The sequence below is a fragment of the Mixophyes fleayi genome, chromosome 6 (genome assembly GCF_038048845.1).
Source record: "Mixophyes fleayi isolate aMixFle1 chromosome 6, aMixFle1.hap1, whole genome shotgun sequence".
Classification (NCBI taxonomy): domain Eukaryota; kingdom Metazoa; phylum Chordata; class Amphibia; order Anura; family Limnodynastidae; genus Mixophyes; species Mixophyes fleayi.
Genome location: NC_134407.1, coordinates 54,822,806 through 54,838,922, shown reverse-complemented (window position 1 = coordinate 54,838,922; position 16,117 = coordinate 54,822,806).

The following is a 16,117-nucleotide window of genomic DNA, read 5'->3' as shown; positions in this document are numbered from 1 at the left end:
TAATCATGATTGTGTACAAGAATAGAAGCGTGGGAGTGGAGCATACTGGATCACAGAATAATTGCAAAATGGAGATTTTAAATTAATTGCAATTCATATTGTTATAAATAATCTATTTGTAATTATTTTGCCCACAGCAGACACTTCTTTAATGAGTGTTTTATTCCTGCACCTAGCATGAGATTACAGAGCTGATGAGTCCAGGATAAGGCAGGCCATGATACTAATGTACATTGAGGCACCGCAGTGAGCCATATGTGCAGATTGTTTGTTGCAGCCAGTTTACTGAAGGCAAACATCTCAGTACTTCTATACCAAGGCTCCAGCTACATATGTCTCTTCCGGATTTTAAGAAGTGAGAAATGTGGCCATATTACTGGAGGAAAAATAAGAAGATCCCCCGCTTAATGTTCCGGAAGTGACGTATCGCTGGAACCTTGGTATATAGAAGTACTGAGATGTTTGCTGAGTGTTGGATCCAATTTGGTTTTTCCCTTTTCCTATATGGATTTTATTTCTAAATCTCTTCTGATTTATAGATCTTACATCTATGTAGAAAGAAGTACAAACGCACATCATATTTTTATACTTAAGATATTGTTTTATGTATATTTGTAATGTTTGTATACATATTTTGTTACTGTATGCATATGAATTATTATATTTTATGGCTTGTATTTTTGGCGCCACTTTGAACTACAATGATGGGCGTTTACTGCTTTAAAAATGGTGATGTTTGAGATTGTCCTCACCACCTTGCTAAAGACTATATACTAATTGAAACCCGTTGGATGGCTGTAGGAGTGGCCTTTCTATCAGATGAGGATATGAATAGACCAGAAAGAACCAGTATAACCGGGATTTAACATCTATATACCATTTTGTCTTGCCTGTTGACTACCGATCTCTGGTAGGAGTCCTACCACTCTGTTTAGGGAGACCTTTTTCAATTCATTTTATTGTGTTTCAGTGTGCAAAAAGTAAGTAAAAATATTTTCAGGATGAAAGCACTGTTTTATTGCCATTAGATCTCTGTGTACTTTCACATACATGCTTTGTCACTTCTTCTGAGTACTAATTGTTTATACCCAGTTCAACTCAAAAACTAATAGAAAAACCCGCCGTACACAGTGCAAATATTGGTGTATTTGGACATTTTCCCCTTTTTTTTTTTTTTTTTTTTTTTAACTTTATGTGAATGTTTTGCTTGGTGCCAAGTTATCACACTTTCATTAATATGTTTCCATTTTATGAATTTGATCATATTTTACATCATGACATATTGCACATGCGGTACTGAGTAGCGCCAGATCCACTTTGCTGTTTTTCAGCTGGCAGAACGTGCTGAGAGTACCATCAGCCTCTGCCTAGCTTATCTATATAAAGATTAGTGACCACCCTCAAGCCTTGTGATGTGCAGTACGTGTTTCCAGTACAGCAAATTCTCCTAACTTGCTGTACATCTTGCTTACATGCTGTTGCTTCACGGAACAAGTTTCAGTAAATATAGCACCTTTTTTTTCCCCTGGCCACAAAACCAAAATTATTTTTAGTTCCGTTAAAGAACACTTGTATTCTGAAATAGATGCTCTCCTTGTGCGCACTTATTTTGGAAAAATAATACCGCAACAGAAGGACTGCAGAGAGAGAGGTTACAGAGGCATCTGTCTGTGGGAGGTGGTTATAGCTCAGGTTCAGCACTTGAGGGGGAAGAGTGCCTGTTTCACTGATATAATTGCTATTTATTTGTTTATCACCAAAAATGGGACACACTGTAATATAGTTGGCAGTATGTTAAACATCCATAGAGAAAAACAAAAACAAAACAGGCTTTCTGAAATAAAGCATGTATAAATATATTCAGAGAAATGTTTACAATGTAGGCATATCTGTCATGGATGAAGTATGTGTAGAGCTAAAATTATGATTGGTCAAGGAAATGCAGACTACTAAGTTAATTGGTTATTCCACTCATCGAGTTACACTGAAGGTCATACATAACCTTTAGTGAAGGCCTGTCATACTCCCATTGATGCCAAGGGCTTATAAATGGCATTATTTCATATGGGGTTGCGCACACTCATCTTGAAATACCTGCTAATTATTTAGAGTGTTACTATAAATATTTATTCATTTATTAAATTAATTATTGACTATCTGCTTGGATTTTATTAAAAAATAAAAGCTGTGTAATACCTTTTTAAAAAATGTACTGTGCCATGATGCTATCTGCTGCCCTTTATCAAATAAATCATTAAAAACTCAAATGTACCTCTTTATAGCCTGCAGGTGCCTAACTTAGGTTAGGTACACATTGGAGCGGTTTCATCCAATAATTGGGCAAATAAGCCAACATGCGATTGTGCGATCGGAAGTCGGGTTAGTGTGTGTAGGGACATGATAGTCGAAAGTCGTTCCAAAGTCTCGACTGTCGGGTCATTTGGTTGGTTGTACTGTTTAATATTTTCCGACCGATCATGTAGTGTGTATGCACTCATGCTCACAATCTCCATAGAGTTTACAGAGTTGTGTTCTTTTCAGCTGATGCTAGCAATGAATGTCCCGGTGAATAAAAGTAGAGAGAGCTGTAGAAGGAATAATTCATTTGTCCGTTCTGAGACAGAATGTTTCGTTTCAGAGTCACAGAAGCCAACGAAATTCGTTAGGACATGCGTGTCACAAACGCCCAGCCTGTCCCAGATACAGCAATCGGAACAGCTGGCTGTGATTGGTGTTACCTTCGTTAATTAACAATGAATACACCTTTTCTGCCACCCCAAAGGATTTATTATGGTGTCCTTACGTTCACCAGAACCAATTATTAATGTTTCACACCTAAATCACATACATATGTAGTATGAGCCTCCCTGGGCTTTGTAAGTTCACAAAGAATCACGGAGAGTATGCTAGATAAAATATGTTTAATCTAAAAAATGTTTCCAAGGCTTATTTACAAAAAGGTAATAAACAGACATACAATAGGTTGCACAAATGAGTTTCAGAAAATAAAATAGGAAATAAAACCAGAATCCCTACTTACAAGTACAGGAATCGGTGTGTGAGGAGTACACATTTAGAAGTATGGCACATTTCAGTCGTGGTAGACCCTCCGCAAAGAAATGGACAATCTGATGTCTGAAACAAGGGATTTTTAAACCATTCCTTGTTGGCTCTTCACACCCCACCTTAGGAATTTAGTTTGTCAATAAAGACAGATTGATCTCCCAAATGTTACAGAGCTTTCCAAAGTAAATTATATATCACTTATATATATGTTTGGGCACCTCAGAGAATCTCTCACCTCTGCGCTTTCTGCCTGGCTAAGTCCAACTCCTCTGCATCCACAAATTACTCCCAGATCTGTCTCTGGGCCTGACTAGTTTCAAAAGACCATTGACACTTGCCTAGGTCAGACTCTGGTCAGTTAAAAAAAATACACTTTGGAAGGTTACATAAAATATTCACAGTGTTATGTATAGATTCAACAGAAAATAACAATCAGTCATTAGATATACTACATTTCGTCACAATGCGGATAGCTATAACAAGGCCGGTTTAATGTGACAGGAATGAATGACTATTGTGCTGTCATTCTCTGAAGACCAGAGGACCAGATGAAGAGCACAGATCTGAAGGTAAATCGTGTCAGTATGTACGCATGAATCGTCAGACTGATCGGACCTTCAGTCGTAGGTACAATCGTTTCAGATAACAGGTCGGTCGGAAAATTCTTCAGTGGAACATAGCTTTAGGTTTGCATCACATAGAATTGGAAATCTGATTACACGTTGACCTGTGCATGAGGTCAAATGTTGAGTGCACTACATAGGGCAACTTGTGATCTGGTTGTTTGGCCGAACCATAGATTTCAGGCATGTGGATGACTGTGTACTTGTGACTAGTCATTGTTATGTATACATTTATCTGATAAAATTACACTCCCATAGAATCAAAATATATGCCCCAGTTATTACCTGCAAATTATATTTCATTGTGTCTCTCCATGGCAGCATATAGTAAAAGGTTAATACTTGCTGAAGGGTAGACAGGAACAAGTAGTAGAAGCATAAAAGGCTAACTCCTCCTCTCCTCCAGTGTCTCACACACTGCATATAATAAGAAAACACCAAGTCATGCATAATAACCATAATAAAATAAATAGCAATAATAGTAGTGTGTAAAAAGGGGTGGACCTTAGGCTGCCATTGAGGAACGCAATGAAATTCAGTTACCAGGTAATAATTGTTACCTTTTTATCCCTCCATGGCAGCAGATACCAAAGAGCAAGTTAAATTAGCAATACAATTCATGGTGATTATTAGTTTACTTAAGCCATAAGCTTAAGCTTACTTATTATCATTATTATTAGAGATATAGACAGCACAGTGGTTGGCATTGCCACGTCACAATGCTGGGGTCATGGGTTAGATTCCTACAAAGGTCCTATCTGTGTGTAGTTTGTATATTCCTATGTTTGTGTGTGTTCCCTACCACACATTCCAAAAACATGGGTAAGTTAATTGGCTGCCTTGGGTGTGTGTGGTACGCAGTTTTGACTATAAGCTCTCCTGTTCTGAGAAATAATTGTTCTAAATATGGTTCTGGATGGAAGACTAATTAAATCTCACAGATAGGGTCCTCTGCCCTATGTCTTATGTTTGTATCCTGTGTTTCTGTATACTGTTCAAAATGTCTGTTTTCCCTCGAACGCTAACCTGCCTGAGTCCTTGCGGGTAACAGACTGCCTCTTGTCCTGGACCGGGATCAGTTAGCGTTTAATGTGAAGAGAGTCTCTATCCCCAGGTTTAGCCATAACGACATAAAAGCAAATCCTGGCTAGGGACTGCCTGTCTTCAGCAAGTATGCGGATTATTTCTGTAGTATCAGCTGCAATGGATGAAATGGAATTTCACATTTTAAGAAGAAACAGCACATCTGCACCTGATGGAAAGCTGAGAGCATCTCACAATACCATAATACTCGAGGATAAAGAGGTATTGAAACCACAGTAGGCTTACATTCTGTGTTCCTATTATCGCTACTTCACGGTGCATTCTGAATTATAACAGGGAATGTTAGATCCATGTATTACAAAACAAGACAGTTGTCAGTGCTTATCCTTAACACTGCATATCTGTGTGTATCTAGCAAAATGAAAACGTGGTATTAGTTCATATTTTGATCAAAACATTTAAGCCTGCATCCCAGCGTCAGGGGCACCTCATTATATGTAGGTCCTACTCTGACCTATATGCTTTAAACACCAGTAAAATGCAGGTAAAATCAGATACTCACCTCTCATGTATAGGGGATTACATCTAACGAGGGCTGTCTTGTGAGCCACACCCAAATGGGCCTTCAATAAGCTTGATGGACAGTTGCCAAGACAACATAAGGCAAAATTTTGAGACCAAACCAGAGGAAAAGTAAGCCTGTGCTCGGTATACCCCATATATTACAATGCTAACCTGAATAACATACCAAAGCCCTTCCCTGCTGGTCAGTCCTGATTCTCAATATAGACAAGATTCAATAAGAATTTCACTTTTTCAGAATCTTACCTGCACACAGCTCTTCAAATACTCCCAGAGCAATAGCAGCTTTGTGGGACACCGACATGCTCTAATATACAGTTAAGGCTGGTGATATTTTTGGCCATGACTGTATATACTTCCCTTATTGTAACCCACAAACATAGATCCAACCTCTTGTACAGTACACATATTCAGCATTCCTAAACTACATAGAGGTAATTGTGTAAAAGCTGCTATGAGAAGAACAATGGAAGTGTTTTGGGTGGGTTTTTTCGTTTGTTTTTTCTTTTTCCTGTATCTCCCTATACAGTGCTCATGAATGAAAAATCTATTTACTCAGTTATGACACCAAAACAAAGCCTCACCCATAGAAATGTAAATAAAGCCCATTTGGGTGGGAAGAATAATTAATGACTTACTGTACATGCAGCGAACATGATAAATGCCACTTCTATTAAATTGCTCTATAGGTGAGGCTGGGTACACACAACAGGTTATTCACCCAATTATCAGGCCAATCACATGATAAACGACCGTTCGGCCCAATATTACATTAGTGTAATGCTCAAACAATGAACGATTATTGTTCCAAACTGCATCGTATCATTTTATTTTATAAACTGACCAAAAATCTTGTTCAACGATGGAACGATGTCGCTCCAATTCTGCAGTGTGTATGCACTCACGACCATATCTCCAGAGTCGTGATCTTTTTAGCCCATGGTATGACACATGATGAGCACAGATCTGAAGGTAAATCTTGTAAAATGTGTATAGTTTGTAAACATGAATGATGCTGATCGGAACTTTCAGTCGTTGGTAGAATCGTTAATGATATTGAATCGGGAGAAATGTTCTGTAGTGTGTACTCAACCTTAGTGGAATATCACCCTACTAAAATACTACACTCGAAATCAATAGTGCCACATTATTGTGATTTGAATTCTGAGTGAGATGATGTACAAGAGAGGACACACCAAATGAATGTTACTTGTCAACAACTTCCTGTTACATATGACATGACCCTGGTGAGGTTTCAATACACAGGTGACATATAGAGAAATGTATAGCTGGTAATTGGAGATGTCACTTGTGTCGATTGATTTATTTTAAAATTGTTCTGTGATGGATTCCATCATTTTTAGTTAGGTTATTGTGTTTGTAGTGACTTCTAATTTGCTTATTTTTTAAGTAGGATACTTTGTTCTCTTTATTGCATATTCTAATCTCCTATAATACATGGCTAAGACCAAGTGGACTTTAGATCTCACATTGCTCGTCTTTGCTGATACCACTTTTGTACTGTAGGTGCTTTCCTAATAATGTGATTTGTCAGCAAATGGTTTGTGTGATGTTAATCACCATGTAGAGTAACAGTAAGTACAGTAACCTGTCATAATACCTCTATGCGTCGAACACGACCGGATGTTCCGTGTGGAATGTGCTATGTTTTTATTTTATGTTCTCTGAATAAATGCCTGTTTAATGTGGTGAAAGCAATGGACTTCCTCCATTTCCACAGTGTTATCCCACCCTCTGTGTTGTGTGATTAAAGGCACGGCATTTGGGTGAGGCTGAGCATGCATTTTTATACTAACAATTTGATTCACAAACTTTTTCACTTTTTTATATTATTTATTACCTGTATCCTCCCTATACTTTGTCATCATGTGATTGGCATTATCATCCTTTATTTATAGAGCGCCAGTAGGAATATTGTCACTTTATTGTTGATTTAGAGGATGAATGAATTGTAAGGCAAATCTTTTTCTGTTGTTTTAAAACAATATTTGCGTGCCTACTTAATAACATACAATGTGTACACATGAGCTGTAATCATTAGCAACCAATAAGATTTCAGCTTGCACTTTCTAAGCCAGTGTTGGCTAACCTGTGACACTCCAGGTGTTGTGAAACTACAAGTCCCAGCATGCTTTGCCAATATAGAGCATCTTATTGCTGGAAGGGTATGCTGGGACTTGTAGTTTCACAACAACTGGAGTGTCACAGGTTAGCCAACACTGTTCTAAACTGTGCTAGAGTAACAGTTAATCTGATTGGTTGCTATGGGTTACAGCACCTGTATCCTAAAAGCACCATGACACGAAATGGATTCTCCACAACAACTTAGATTTGTAGGGTGCCTGTAACGTTTTAGACTGCAATAATGTTTGGCAACTATGAGACTTTCTGGGATGTAAATAGTATGACTAGGTAGATAAAAGATGAATTTGGTAGTGAGCCATGGGATAACATTCTTCATTTAGGCAAAGGAGTCTCTTGCTTTGGAGAATGATGGGTGAGCTTCCCTGCTCATAGAGACAGTAGACAACTCATTGTCGTTCTTTTCGAAATTCTTGCCTAAAATCAACCATCTTTCTCTTTACACCGGAAATTATCAGCAAGATTAATCCGATGAATTTGAATATGGTTATACAAAGAACAACATAGCTTAATATTGAAAAAAAATTGGAGAATTTTGCTAAGTAAGTAAAATATAGTGTTCTTTACACCAGGGGTCAGCAACCTTTTTCTATTTGTGTGCCAGCTAAAATCTAGTGAAGCCCAGGTGGGCCCGTTGGACATACTTTATATGTATGTATATATGTATAGATAGATATATATATATATATATATTCTTTATATTACTTTTAATTATTTATTGTAATGGGACCAACATAATGAATATTTTTAATTTATGTAATTAATACCTACAAAATTCATAGTTGTGCAGTTTAAAATGTATTCATGTATTACCCAGGGCCCAAATAAGGGTTCCAGCCGCCCTAGGATATTACCAACGCAGCCCCCCTCCCCCGCAATATAAGCTTATAGGAATACTCCTAAATATGTATATTCAGGAGAATTTGCCAGCATTCAAATTTAGACATATTGTGCATTCTCTCTTACCTGTTCTTGCTCTTCTCCGTTCTTGCAGCTTTGCTTCTAGCTGGCTTCTGGAAGGTTGAGGTCCTGATTTGAAAATATGCAGCAATTGTATTATAATACAAAATGTTAACAAATCCTGAATGATTAGGCTCCAAAACCATTGTGGCCAGATAAAACTGCCCCATAGCACAGGCATATGTAGGCAATACAATAAATGACAATTGTTGTCAAAGAGCTATAATCAAATATAAACCTTTATCAGCCCCACCTGACTAATATTTAACATTCTAATGACCTTAGAACCACAGAGACCATCCTCATAACCGCCACACAATACAAGGATTATGACCCCCAAAGCTGCTCTATTTTTTTTTTAAATAGTCCCCTCAACCATTTCATCAGCCCAGTTCAGCCTCTTCACCTGTCCCCTTTTTTAGCATTGTCACCTGACCCCTTTAGCCTCTTCACCTTCCCCTTTAGAATTTTCTGCCCCTATTAGCCTCTTTACCTTCCCCTATTAGCATTGTTACCTACCCCCATTAGCCTCTTCAACTGCAGCTTTAGCATTGTCAGCTGCCCCTTTAGCCTCTTCACCTGCCCCCATTAACATTGTAATCTTGCCCTATTAGTATTGATACCTGCAACATTAGCTTCTTCACCTGCCCCTTTAGAATTATCTGCCCCCATTAGCATCTTCACCTGCCCCCATTAGTCTCTTCACCTGCCACCATTAGCCTCTTCACCTACCTCCCTTTAGCATTGTTACCAGCCCCTCCGCCCCCAGACATTAGGACTTACCTGTTGTTCCTGAGCAGCAGTCTTCTCCCCAGTGCTATACATGGCAGGCAGCCTGGTAGCTAGCAGTGATCGCTGCCAGACGGCCTGTCATGTAGTAGTGACAGTTGGACCGCCCCCCGTCCCGATGATTCCAGGACCGTCGCTGCCATAATAAAAAAAAGAAATGTCAGGGAAAAAAAATTAATCTCAGCAACGCTGTGCCCCCCAGGCTCCAGCGCCCCAGGCTGCAGCCTGATCAACCTATTGGCTGATCAGGCCCTGGTATTACCCCTAGTTCATATTATGCCACACAATAGTGCCCCCAGTTCATATTATGCCACAGTAATGCCCCCATTTCATATTATGCCACACATAAGTGCCCCATTTCATATTATACCACATAGTTGTGCCCACAATTCATATTATGCAACATAGTATTGCCCCCAGATCATACTATGCCACAGTACTGCCCTCAAATCACATTATGCCACACATAATTGCCCCCAGTTCATATTATACTACAGAAATGCCCCAAATTAATATGCCAATTCATATTATGCCACATAGTTGTGCTCCCAATTCATATTATGCCATGTGTTTGTACCCCAAATTCCTATTATGCCACAGAGTATTGCCCCCAGTTCATACTATGATACACTAGTGCCCCAATTCACATTGCCACACATAAGTGTCCCCGATTCACATGTGTCTTTAGTTCCATAATGGAACCTGGGGAGGTCTGCTGCGCATGTGTAACAGATCCATTTCATCCGTCTTCAACTTTGCCGAAAGCAGTTTCTGGCATGCTAGATTACACTGCACTGCATATCATGTCTGGCAGACATGTCGGGGGTCTGCGACCTAATAATGCAAAAGTGGGAGTTCTGGGTAATGTTTTAATAAACATGGAAAGCTCTGTAGATTAAGCTTGTAAGGTAAAGGGAATCCATATTGCTCTCAGCTCTGAGAACACCTTTCATATGGCTATACTTTGAGTCAATGAGGTATATTTACTAAACTTCGTGTTTGAAAAGTGGAGATGTTGCCTATAGCAACCAATCTACATAATGACATCTGGGGGTAAATGTATCAAGCTGAGAGTTTTTCGGCGGGTTTGAAAAACCAATCAGATTCTAGCTATCATTCATTTAGTACATTTTACAAAATGACAGCTAGAATCTGATTGGTTGCTATAGGCAACATCTCCACTTTTCAAACCAGCCAGAAAACTCTCAGCTTGATACATTTACCCCCTAGAATCTGATTGGTTGCTGTAGGCAACAACTCCACTTTTTCAAACCTGCAGTTTAGTAAATTTACCCCAATGTCTTGCCCACTGGTTAGACTGCTTGGTCCTGTTTGGAGCTCATCAGTGTAGGATAGAGATCTTCTGCTCACCATGTGGAAACAACCTCATTGAAAACAGGAACAAAAATAGGGTAACTTCTAAAACTCTTTACTTGTAATAATTTGCAAATCTACATCACCAGTATAGAAATTTAATTTACATGATTGTCCTTTAAGTCAGTGCTTTATCCACTGTGTATTCAGAGCACACAAAGTGGGTAAAGTATTGAGTCAAAGATCATTTATGTAAATATCTTTGTTAGTGATTGCAATGAAGATTGCAGATTTGCATTTGCCACTAAATAATACCTTTTAGAAGTATTATTTAGTGGCAGTGTAGGTGTCAACAAGATGGGTTTTCTGGCGGAAAAACACTTCAGAACCTTGTTTCATGACATGTAGTATTCAATGTGAAATGCTATTTGCCTGTTACATTACAAGCATCAGGCAGTGCTTTTATAGCTGGAATGCTGTCATTTGACCCATAAACATTGTTTCCACTGAATGCTATGTGCCACTAAACAAGCTTCTGAAATAAACAAGGCATTCTAAACTGTTCAGGTAATATCATCCATATTCCAGTTTGCAAAATCTGTCAAATGTTCCATTTCTATGTTGTACAAGTATGGAAGTATGAGCAAATGGACACTCATTATCCTCATACTTGTACAACATAGAAAGAGTAAAAACACTTATTGTCATATGTGAGAATACCAGGGTTTAATAACCGAAATTCACTAGGCTACCCGACCCCTCTTAGATTCAGAAATCACTCTGGCAATGAAGCGAAGGAAAGATACAATGCTATCTTTACCTTTTGTATAGTAAAACAACAGGATTTACAACTGCACACTTTAAACAATAGTTCAGCAGATCACCAGTGAGAATAGGAGTCAAAGCAAGGTTCCCCACCCACCTGAGCCACGCAAAAGTTCCACAATCAAATGAGTCTGTTAACAGAAGGTCCAGGGAGTCTTGATATCTTGCAGAAACAACAGAGAGCAGGATACGCACATTAATATGTGCAAAGTAAAGTCACTTTAGAAAGCATGCAAATAAAATATTTTAGAAAATAAATGAGCAACTCATAATACTATAATCCAGTGGTTCCCAAACTGCGTCGCGGTTCCATGGGGTACCGCAACGATCTCACAGGGGTGTCACGGCCAGGGCCTGTGGTAAGCAAGGCGGGGGACTACTTGGTAATTATTTTGGCGTAGGGGTGCCTTGAAAAAAATATGGAGAATCTAAGAGTGCCTCAAACTGAGAAAGTTTGGGATCCACTGCTATAATCAATAATAAAAATGGCGGCATACGTGCAGTTTTTAATACAAAGACAATGAAGTGTCAGTCATCACTATCAGTTAGCACTTACCCCTTCCCTGTAGCTGGTGAAAATGATACGGCTAAAACAAGCAAACTTATGAAAAAGCCAGGACTTGAATCAATCGAATCTGCTTTTAGAACGCCCACGGTACACCTATACTGTACATTGCCCACGTCTGTCTGTTCCTTTCCACCCCAGTTCTGCCTCTTTAAGACACACAGGGGCATATTCAATTCCGATCCCGATTCGCGGGATCGCGCCGTAGCGGCCGCGAACATAATCTGCGGTACCGCAATAACGTGGATTTTCGTTCGCATAGGGCTGCGTACGAAAATCCGTGTTATTGCGATACCGTATTACCGGCAGTAGTGCGCATTTTCCGCGGTAACGCGCGTTACCGCGGATCGGAATTGAATATGCCCCACAGAGTCATAAGTGTCATTTCCATCCAGACGTGAATTGTATGCGGTTGTGTTCACTGGCGTACATTTAGTTTCGTAGCATGTGCAGAGCTAATTCAAGATATGGCATGCAAATGAATCGGGGCCAAAATACGGAAGAGAAATGGGAAAGCAGAGAACTAAAATATATACATATATAATATATATGCACACAAACAAAATATTTTTCAGAATACTTTATGTTAGACAACATGACTTATTTAAAATATCAAATATTAAAACATCTAGGAATGAGTAACTGTTGTTCTGCAGGAGATATCCTCCACTTTGGCACTCCATGAACTAAATCTAACTTGATTATGATTTTGGGAGAGGAACTATTCTCTACATACATTTGCACCTGACAATATCAGCTCTTAGCACCAGAAGACTGAATGGTAAGACCTTATTTACTTTGCGTGATTACTCTGTTGACCTACTAAAATCAATAATGTTTTCTATCTATATTTATTTGCCTTTGTCACTGAAAGTTTGAGAACATTTTATACAACTTGTCACAAGACTCCATTATCTACTGCCCCAATCTGTGGGATCTTACACATGACGGTCACTAGGTCTTTGCCGTTTCTGATGCACTTGCCTGTACTCCTCTGTGTGTCACATGTTGTGACAAATGTGTGTATATAGCTGTGCTGCTCTTGGCAGTCATCGTGTAGCATTTCACCAGATGATGGCATTCTACGTCCTCCACTGTGTATGTAATTGTATGGTACAAGTTATCTCCCACGTCCTTATTTATGTGAGAACAGCAGATGTTACAGTCCCAGAACTGGAGCATGTGATGTACAGTATTATTCACATTTCTTGCTATGACGTATATTACGTTTATATTTAAATGGAATCTTTGGATTTTTATTTTTTTTATATTTTCCCGACTTAAGAGAATTTTGTGACAAAAAGAATTGTAAATATATAGATAGAATGTCATATGTGGTGTTCGTAATAAGGCAGTTCATTCGGCTGTGCCTGAGGTGGCAACTGAAATGGGCCCATTTTCTTCCCTTATAAAAAAAGGACTGTAAAAAATGTGTATATGAGTTGTGTGCATGTTAAAGGACACAGGGGCACAGTGTTTAGCATTGCTGCCTTACGCTGCTGGTTCATGTGTCTGAGTCCAACCAGGACTCTATCTGTGTGTAGTTTGTATGTTCTCCTCCCATTAATTGTCTGCTGGCAAAAAATGGACCCTAGTACGTTTGCATATGTGGTAAAGAATTTGGACTGGCGCAGTTACTGGGTGTTAAATATTATCTGTACACTGCTTCGTAATATGATGGCACTATATCAATAAACAATAATACATATTGCAATTTGTAAGCGTTATTATATCTGCCAACCAGGTAAATACTATACCACTAATTTCTACATTTGCATCAAAATGGCATTATTTTTTTTAATTAACTCCATTCATTTTGTTGCCCCCCAAAAACGTACTGCCTGAGACAGCTGTCTCAGGTTGCCTCATTACATAAGCATACACTCACTACTCATCACTCAAGCAAGCAAAACAATTAGCAATTAAAGGCCTATGCTCTACAAATCAATATGCTGAAACATGTTATTCCACAATGCCTGGAGAGTCACTGACTGCAAATCTTTAATGCATGCTGAGTTTTGTAGTTCCACAACTGAAAAGTATTCCAGTTGCTTTGGTCCACTAATTGCAAGTTAAGAGGGACCTGTTGTGGGAATCGGAGTTACCCCCTGAAAATTTTGCCAGTGGGATGGCATTAAAAAGCAACAAAGTGGCATAGGAAGCACCAGGAGGGAGCAGTTGTAATACTTTATAATAATAATAATGAAAAATGTTGGAGGTTATTGCCAGCCTGTTTACGGTTCTGTGTATTTGTGTTGTTACACATTAATCTTGGAACAAAAATAAGTCACACTGAAGCAATTAAGATCATACCTGTTAAATCAACCCCTTCTTTGCTATTATACACAATACACCAATATTTTAAATGTATAGATTTTTCTTTTCTAATCTGGAGAAGGAAATGGAAAGGACTGTTGAATGAATGATTCTGTAGAACAAGGTCAAGATCAGCATACAGCTTTCAGAACATTTTAACTTTTCACATAATGTAATTTAATGTGGTAGATAGGCATCCACAGTATGATCAATATGTGCAGTGAGTACCTCATGTTTATTCTACTTCTATTATACCGTTTATATTACTGCAGAGTTTAGCATATATCTGTCTTTACTTATGTATAAATATGGTCTCAGTGCTTAAAGAGTGATTGTGTGTGTGTGTGTCTGTGTTATATATTACAGCGAGAATCATCAACTATTTATTTATATAGCGCCACTAATTCCGCAGCACTGTACAGAGAACTCATTCACATCAGTCCCTGCCCCATTGGAGCTTACAGTCTAAATCCCCCAACATACACACACACAGACCGAGAGAGACTAAGAGCAATTTAATAGCAACCAGTTAACCTACTAGTATGTTTTTGGAGTTTGGGAGGAAACCCACACAAACACGGGGAGAACATACAAACTCCTCACAGATGAGGCCATGGTTGGGAATCAAACTCATGACCCCAATGCTGTGAGGCAGAAGTGCTAACCACCAAGCCACAGTGCTGCCCGTATCTATGCAAATAAATGTGAAGACCGACCTATAGACATGCCCATGTTTCCCACTAAATGCTATCTTACAAGACACCCTAAGGGTAGAGTACACATCTATGGTCTCAGTTTTCACCTGCTGAATTGTGTTAGTGGCCACATTTCCTGTTTACAGTCTTTTAGTCTTTTGTTGCATATACTACTGAAAACACATCCCCTCATTATGTAGTATATCCCTTTCAGATCCAAATGTGTGTTGTGTTCTCTTCCTCAAATCCCAGCACTCCCTTTAAAAAAAAAAAGGCTGAAAAGTGATATGTGACTAAATTTGAATTGGAGACATGGATCCTCCATCCTATTTTCTTCATTGACCCCCCCCCCCCCTGTTTTTTGTTTATTTTGTTATTTGAAGTTTCTGCTAAAAGTGCTGTATGCTGACACATTGCAGCTGATCCAGTCCATTTACACAAGTTACAGAGCTATACTGTTTAGCTGACCTTGGAGCTCTACAATCCTCATCAATCATGTTATGTTTACTCATTATGATAATAGTTTTGGGACCGATTACGTTTAACTCGACCAGACTTCACAGCAATGTCCAGCTGAGCACATTTCCGGGTAATACAGTACTGCAACATAGCGGATTTACAGGCACACCTCTGTGACTTGAATCTATAATGTGGCATCATGTGGAGAGAGCCTTGGTGACCATTCTGGAAGCACTCCACAGCACATCACTTTGAATTGATTCACATTTTAAGTATTCATTTTCAATCGCTGTTGATTCATAAAGCATAGGTAATAAGAATAGATTTTAAGCAAAACAGGAATTTTATTCTGTAGTCGGGCAGTACTTAAACATGGGTGTATTTAAGGTGACATTTTTTTAAAACTTACAGTTAGTGTGCTCCATCCACCTTCTTCTTCTTCTTCCACACCTCTATCCATTGGAAAGAGTGATGGGATTACCTTGAGTCGCGCAGCCGAACTGGAAGTTCTAGGCCTTAAAGCCAGGCACTAAATTTTCAGAGGACCCCTGTTCTGAATTCCCATACCCGCTGCAGCTTACCATTCTACAACGTACCTGGGCTTCCTCCATGGGCTCGGGCATTACTCCTACTGGCTCCATCAAGTAAGAACTGTGACTTATTACTTAGAATCACGATATTGAGCTTCCCTTCTTGTGTATTATAGCATGCAGGGC